Raw genomic sequence first — 6,445 nt, 5'->3', positions numbered from 1 at the left:
GATTGAACACTCAACATTAATTATGGGTGCCTAGGCCTCTTGTAACTAGGGAGGGGGTTATGCAAGACCCGTACCCATTTATTGATGATCGGGAAAAAAATTCCTGTACCCTGAGAAAGCTCAAAACTAGGAGTACTACTCCCTTGTAAATCATTTAAAGAAAAAGTTGGGGCAATAACATGTCTAAGTAGATAGATATTTTAAGTAGCATGGATATCTCATTCCCTGAAATACGTAATTTGCTTCCTGTCACATGCTTCATTTGTCAGGAGTCCACCATATTATCCCCTTCCCTAAAACTGTTCAAAATAATTATATTGCCAACTTCTTTTGATTGCATGATTTTTTGTCAGAATATGCCGCAACCATTAGTTGTCTCTGTGTTGGGACTTCGTCAGTGCAAAAACATTTTCAACATCGATTCTATCTAGATCCTCTTGAAGGAATGTGCTTCAACCAATTCGAAATCTTGATAAAATGATATTGCTTTAATGTAAATACTAAAAAATTGCAAGCACTACATCTCATTGATTATTGCGTCGATCCGTGCATGCTCCTGTGCATAGGGTTCTCCTAAGATGCACCATGGCAGGAAGTTGGCATAGGAAGTGAACCAATGTGTCATCAACATTTAGATCACCTATACTTTTTGATTTTTAGATACACTTGCATTGGCAACATTCATAACTGGTGATGCACCCTCAAGATGATTGCTTAAGCTTGAAATTGATGATCATGGTGCTTGGCTTGTTTCATGTCATCCAAGCAAACCATAGAACAAACAATGATACAAAGTTATGTATATGTCCCTCAATCAAGGAGGTTGTTGTCGACTTCCATTAATGGCGAACCATTATTATTGCCAAATCTGCAACTAGAAGCTACAGCTGGAAAAAACTAGCAAAGAATTCCCGCACCTTTGCACCTTGACTCCGAAAGAACACTTGTGCTATAATCGTCATATGTAAACAACACTAGCATTTAGATGCCATTGCAATCATTTGTTGACCTACAATCAGTTATTCATCAATTGCCACAAAAGTATTGATATTGAAGATTTAATTGCAAGCTGCTAGAAACTGTAAAAATTGTTGAAGATCTATTGCTTCACAAACCAAATGGCAAGTCGTTTAATTAAATGATCCTCATCATATGAGGTTCGCTGAAACACATGGAGAAATTCTAGCCCGGACCTGGTTTGGCTAAACATAAACTAATTATATGGCAAGTGTAATACACTTGTCGTGTGATTGATGGACAGTTTAGGAAAGTGAACAATCATATAGAAAGTGTGATACACTTGTTTTTTGATTGATATGGGGTGGCCAAACCTGGTATGGGTAAGAATTTTCCAACCACTTGTTTGCAGACTTCTAACATTAATTATCAATGCATAAAATGTCTTTTTCAACCTAAAAGAGTTCTCATAGGTTACCAGTATGACTTTTTTTATTTGTACCATCATCTCACCAATGTTTATAACTATTACAATCAATATGGATGACAACGTCCTGAATCGAGAACCACATAACTGAATAGCTCTGTGCAAAATGTGCCTCTATTTTTTATATCTTGGAACCCACCACCATTAATATGGATAGATTTGACAGTCATTTAATAATCTTCGGTTCCCCACAACCACATTGCTAGTATACTTACCACCCTACGTGCATGCCAAATTTAGTTGTTTCAACATTGCGACTCTCCAATTTGACCACATTAGAGTTTGGTTACTAACACCTTCATCACAAACTGTATCATCACTATGCTGCATAGATTTAGCATTAGTCATGACCCATAATGACATGCTGCACCACCATTTGTATGTCCATGTCGTGATCGATTTCGCTGCTGCCTTTGTTATTTGATATCTTTCATTCCAAATCCACATGAAATACTTCGTGACAAAGGTTCTCTACCTAGTAGAGTAAATGACACTTTCAACTTGTACCACATCCAATCTTGGTCATGGGTGATGATGTTGTTCACAGTCTTCAATGCTAACTAAACCTTTGTAAGAGTTTGAATTTCTCTTCAACTTGTTATTGAGAGATTAAAAATCATGGATATTGAGATGCTACTTATTACCTGTTTTTATATTAACCAAATTTCTGTTGTTGGACAAGTTGAAAGGTTTAATCATGTAAGTTTAACTAAGATAATAGTGAATATGAGTTTTTAAAGAAAATCGACTTTGGATATGAAAAATAGTTGCATATTGTTAAAGATATAGAGAATAGACAGATGAATCTAGAACCGAAACCAAAACTACTAGAAAAAATACTTATTGCTCTAAGTATGGAAAATAACATACCAAGAGATCTAATTTGGTCCCAGGATAGGATAATATAAGGGAATAAATGCCTTTCAACTCATTACGTGGCAAACTAATAGTTGCGCACTGAGAGACTTATGAAAAAAAATAAAAATAAAAAACATGTGTGCGGTGATAAGAGAGAATGTATAATAGTTGAACAATCAATTACTTTTGTGGCTTCCAAACATGGAAGGCAAAGAATTTTTTTTATCAACATATCAGAGTAAATACGAAAACTAGTATATAATTATGGAAGATATCCTAGTTCATGTCTTCTCTTCTCCATTAATGTAAGTTAGAATATTAAACCCTTAGAAGAATATGATTTTCAACTATGAGCCATGATAGTTAGTACTATAAGTTGGGGTCACAAAAATATTTCCTTATGACTATATATTTTTTTTCAATTTTAATATTATTTATTTATTTACTTTTTTTCCCTCCTTTTGTACTCTTATCATTACCACAAAAAATTTCCACCTTTTTCCTCTTCATGTTTCTCCTAAATCCTTTGTGATATTCTATTTTCTCCACAATACCCTCATCATTTATGTTTTTCAAAATAGAGAGTTGGCCAAGTAGATATCCGAATTTGGAATGTTCTCCCTACGACGTCTTAAATATGAAGTATTTTACTAATCAAATCTTCAAGTTTCAAGTCAAAGAGATACAACAATCGTTTTTGGTCTTAATTAAATTATCATCATTCAACAGTCAATAATATTAGATATTGATATATGAAATGTGTTCAACTATTTTTCTTCATATGTGCATACAAAATTCATATTTTTGCATCCCATAAATTTAGAATTAGTATTATTTTAGTTTTATTGGTCACAAGGATCTCACATCATATCTTGTAACTGACAAACCTCCATCAAACTAATGTTAATTTAATGGTCGTGTACTACACATATGGTTGCCGGTCGCTGATCACGATGCATGATGGGTCGAGATGAAGAGGGACCCAACCTAGGATCGGATTGACACAATAAAAATAAGTGGGTTGGTCCATTCAGGACTAGTTCGAAGATGATTGTAGGTATCGATATATGGGTAGGCCCGGCCTAGTGACCCAAGATCTCCTAATCCTAGGTCAAGCTAGTGGGCCAGTCTAACCGGGCCAATATTTTTTTTTTAATAATACATGTCATATATTTTTTATTTTATTCTTTTACGTAAATTATTCAAAATTTTTTATACTTTTGATACTCTAAAAAGTTTTATCTTTACTGTTCTTTTTTTAAATTACTACATCAATTCACTAATACTGAATGTTAGTTTTTAAAAGTTTATTTTAAATCTTTTTTGGGCTTGTTATTCTTTAGGTTCATTATTGTTAGCTTGTTAGTTAAATTGTTTTTTAACTTCATTATGTGGTCTTAATTAGTCTCTTTTTTGTTATAATTTTTTATTTTATTTGATTATTTATTTATTTATTTCAAAATAAAATCATAAATTATTTAAGTTCATTCCAAAAAGTATCTCAATTTCAATAAAAAAAATGGCACAATCAGGCCTCGTCTGAGCCTGGCCCATGTCTCAATGGGGCTAATTCATGGTCTTGACCAGAGTTTAAAGATGGATGCATTCGGGGCTTATTTAAAGGCCCATAACCACCTCAAAATCGGCCATGAATAATATTGGGTTGATCCTGAACATGTCTTTTTGGGGCTAGACATGCTAGTCTTGGGAAAAATTATGAACCTTGGGTCGTTGAGTTTTGAGGTGAAAAGATCTAAGGGCAAGCATTGTTTTAAAGGGAATTAAGAAGAACAATTTGGAGATAAAACAAAAGGTAGCAAGGGTACTTCTTGACACAAAACAGAGCATCTAAGAGTGAGAGCAAGAGACGTTTGTAGCAAGTAGAGCACGTTGAAGCTAATGAAAGAATTTACAAACTTAAATTAAAGTTGAATCTCTTGTTGAACCCTAATTATAGAAAAAAATCTCTTAAAATATTCAAAATCTAATATTTATTTTTCAAAACATTGATAGGAAAGGAAAGTAATTAAAAACAAAATGGAGAGAAAAAAGAACAACAATTAATTATATACCTGAGGCTCAATTAAACTTGCCGACAGAGTACAAGAGATGGGATCTGGTGATAGCACATCACCGGAATCTTCATAGGGTGAATTTGAATTCGATGCAGACGAAATTACACAGCCAAAATCTTCGATATACGTTCTTGAAGAATTCTGTTGGTAAATCATACGACTACGATGAATTAACAACTCGATTCAGAAATAAGGGTTAAAGAAGAAAAAAAAAAAGAATCAAATGCTTGAGAAAATGGAGAATGGAGCTACATGCGTAGAATTCATCTTACATTTTTGGAGTTTTCTGCCATTTCTCGACCGTTTAAAGAGTCAGAGGTAAGGTTCCTAGTGCTCTCCGCTCTCAGTACTCTATGGACTTGAATAGTGTTCTGCAATAACTGTGTTGAGGGAGAAAAGGTGTGAGTAAACGTGAAGTGTGATTGTGTGTTGAGTGAGAGTGTGTGAGTAATGTTGTGTATGTATGTGTTTGTTTTTTGAACCGCAAAGCTCGACACGAGGTAGCAGAAGGCATGGAAGTTACTTTTTGTCTTTTTCTCATGATATTTTCCTCTTAATTTCTTCGTTTTTAGATTCTTTTAATTAATATTAATGTAATAATTAGTCAATAAGCATTTTTAGAAAGAAATATAAATATTCAAGCCATCTATAAATACAATTTAATAAATTATTTTCTAAATCAGATTCCTCTAGAAAAGGCAAAAAAAAGAAGAAGAGAAACATCATAATATTTATGAAGATTAATTATACATTTGTAGTATTGTAATAAATCATTTATGTTTGCAAATTCTTTATGTACAACTACTGTTTTTGAATAAAATTGGAAAACTGAAAGAAGTGATAGAGTTAAATTGATACTCAAAAATAAAAAAAATTTAGTCATATATACCTCTCTTGGCAGTTCAATCATTTTGGGATTTTTGTTGAAATTCGACAACATTTTAAACAAAGGATCTATTGTGATATATGTGATAGGTATGAATTAATGTAATTAATGGTGTGGAATATAAGGATAGGTATGAATTAATATCAGTTACCTGGACTCTAGTATTTTAAGTTTGAAATTAATTGCAATTATAATAAAGTTATACAAACAAACTAATTGGTTCATTGCCACCACAAAATTTATCACTCTCAAATATTTTGGAATAGAAAAATCAATTGACACTTTTGAATTCATTAAAATTATCAATAAAATAATAAAATTGATTTGTACAAGCCTAATCGAATTTTTCATTGGGCAACTATATCAAACGATTTTGAAAAGAAAAAAGATGTTCGAATTTAAAATTTTCTCTTTTAAGGAAATATTGACAAAATAGTAGAAAAAAAATAGAGAGAGATTTGACTGGCTACAAACCAATTATTGGGGTGTTTAAAGTTCATGCAAAGATCTCCAACTCGTCATCATTCATTTGATTTTGTTTATCATTGCCCTACTCTGATGGAATGCCTATTAAAATAAGAGCTTATAACAAAGATAAGAGTTAAAATTCAACAAAACTAAAACCAATCATTTTTGTAGGAAATTATATGCTACATACCTTCTTTCTTCAGTTCAATCTCACTGACAACATGGACATTTCTTATATTACTTTTAGTTCCATCCCCCATCTGAATGTTGTGGAAGTTTCAATACGGGTCATGAAGAAATAACATAGAAGTGCGTTAATTTTTTAAAATATTCTATAATTGAAAAGTCAGAAAAGAAAACATTTCCACATAAATTTTGGTCATAAATAAAATTGAATTATGGATTTTGAATTTACCTGTGCAAGAACTAGATCATTCCCCCGGCAGCTAAATACTATAAACATTGCAACGTCCTTTAAAGAGCGGAACTTCTGAGTGACTTTGTCATGAATATAGTACTATTGCATGATAATTTTGATTGAAAAATTTTAGTTATATTACAGTAGTTTTGCATATAAAGAATTACAAATCATTTATGTAAAATATTAAACAATTATTACCTTGTAACTTTATGTGTAGCATTTCGCCTTCTTTTTTGGTAATATCCAACCCTCTAGTCGTTCTTGCAGGGATAACTTGTATCTTGGTTGGATTA

General features: G+C 32.2%; 1 long non-coding RNA gene across 1 annotated transcript; it reads right to left on the bottom strand.

Moving 5' to 3' along the window:
• Positions 1 to 467: 467 nt before the first annotated feature.
• On the bottom strand, positions 468 to 4,836 carry LOC148785003 (uncharacterized). The gene is made up of 3 exons (XR_016062763.1): positions 4,650 to 4,836; positions 4,375 to 4,518; positions 468 to 1,009 (listed from the first exon to the last, which is right to left on the bottom strand). It is a non-coding gene; the product is annotated as an uncharacterized LOC148785003 (long non-coding RNA).
• Positions 4,837 to 6,445: the final 1,609 nt, after the last annotated feature.

The sequence above is a fragment of the Sesamum indicum genome, linkage group LG11, assembly GCF_026168435.1.
Source record: "Sesamum indicum cultivar Baizhima isolate 11 linkage group LG11, ASM2616843v1, whole genome shotgun sequence".
Taxonomy (NCBI): domain Eukaryota; kingdom Viridiplantae; phylum Streptophyta; class Magnoliopsida; order Lamiales; family Pedaliaceae; genus Sesamum; species Sesamum indicum.
The sequence above is the reverse complement of the archived record's forward strand: the minus strand, read 5'-3'. Positions and strand labels throughout refer to the sequence as shown.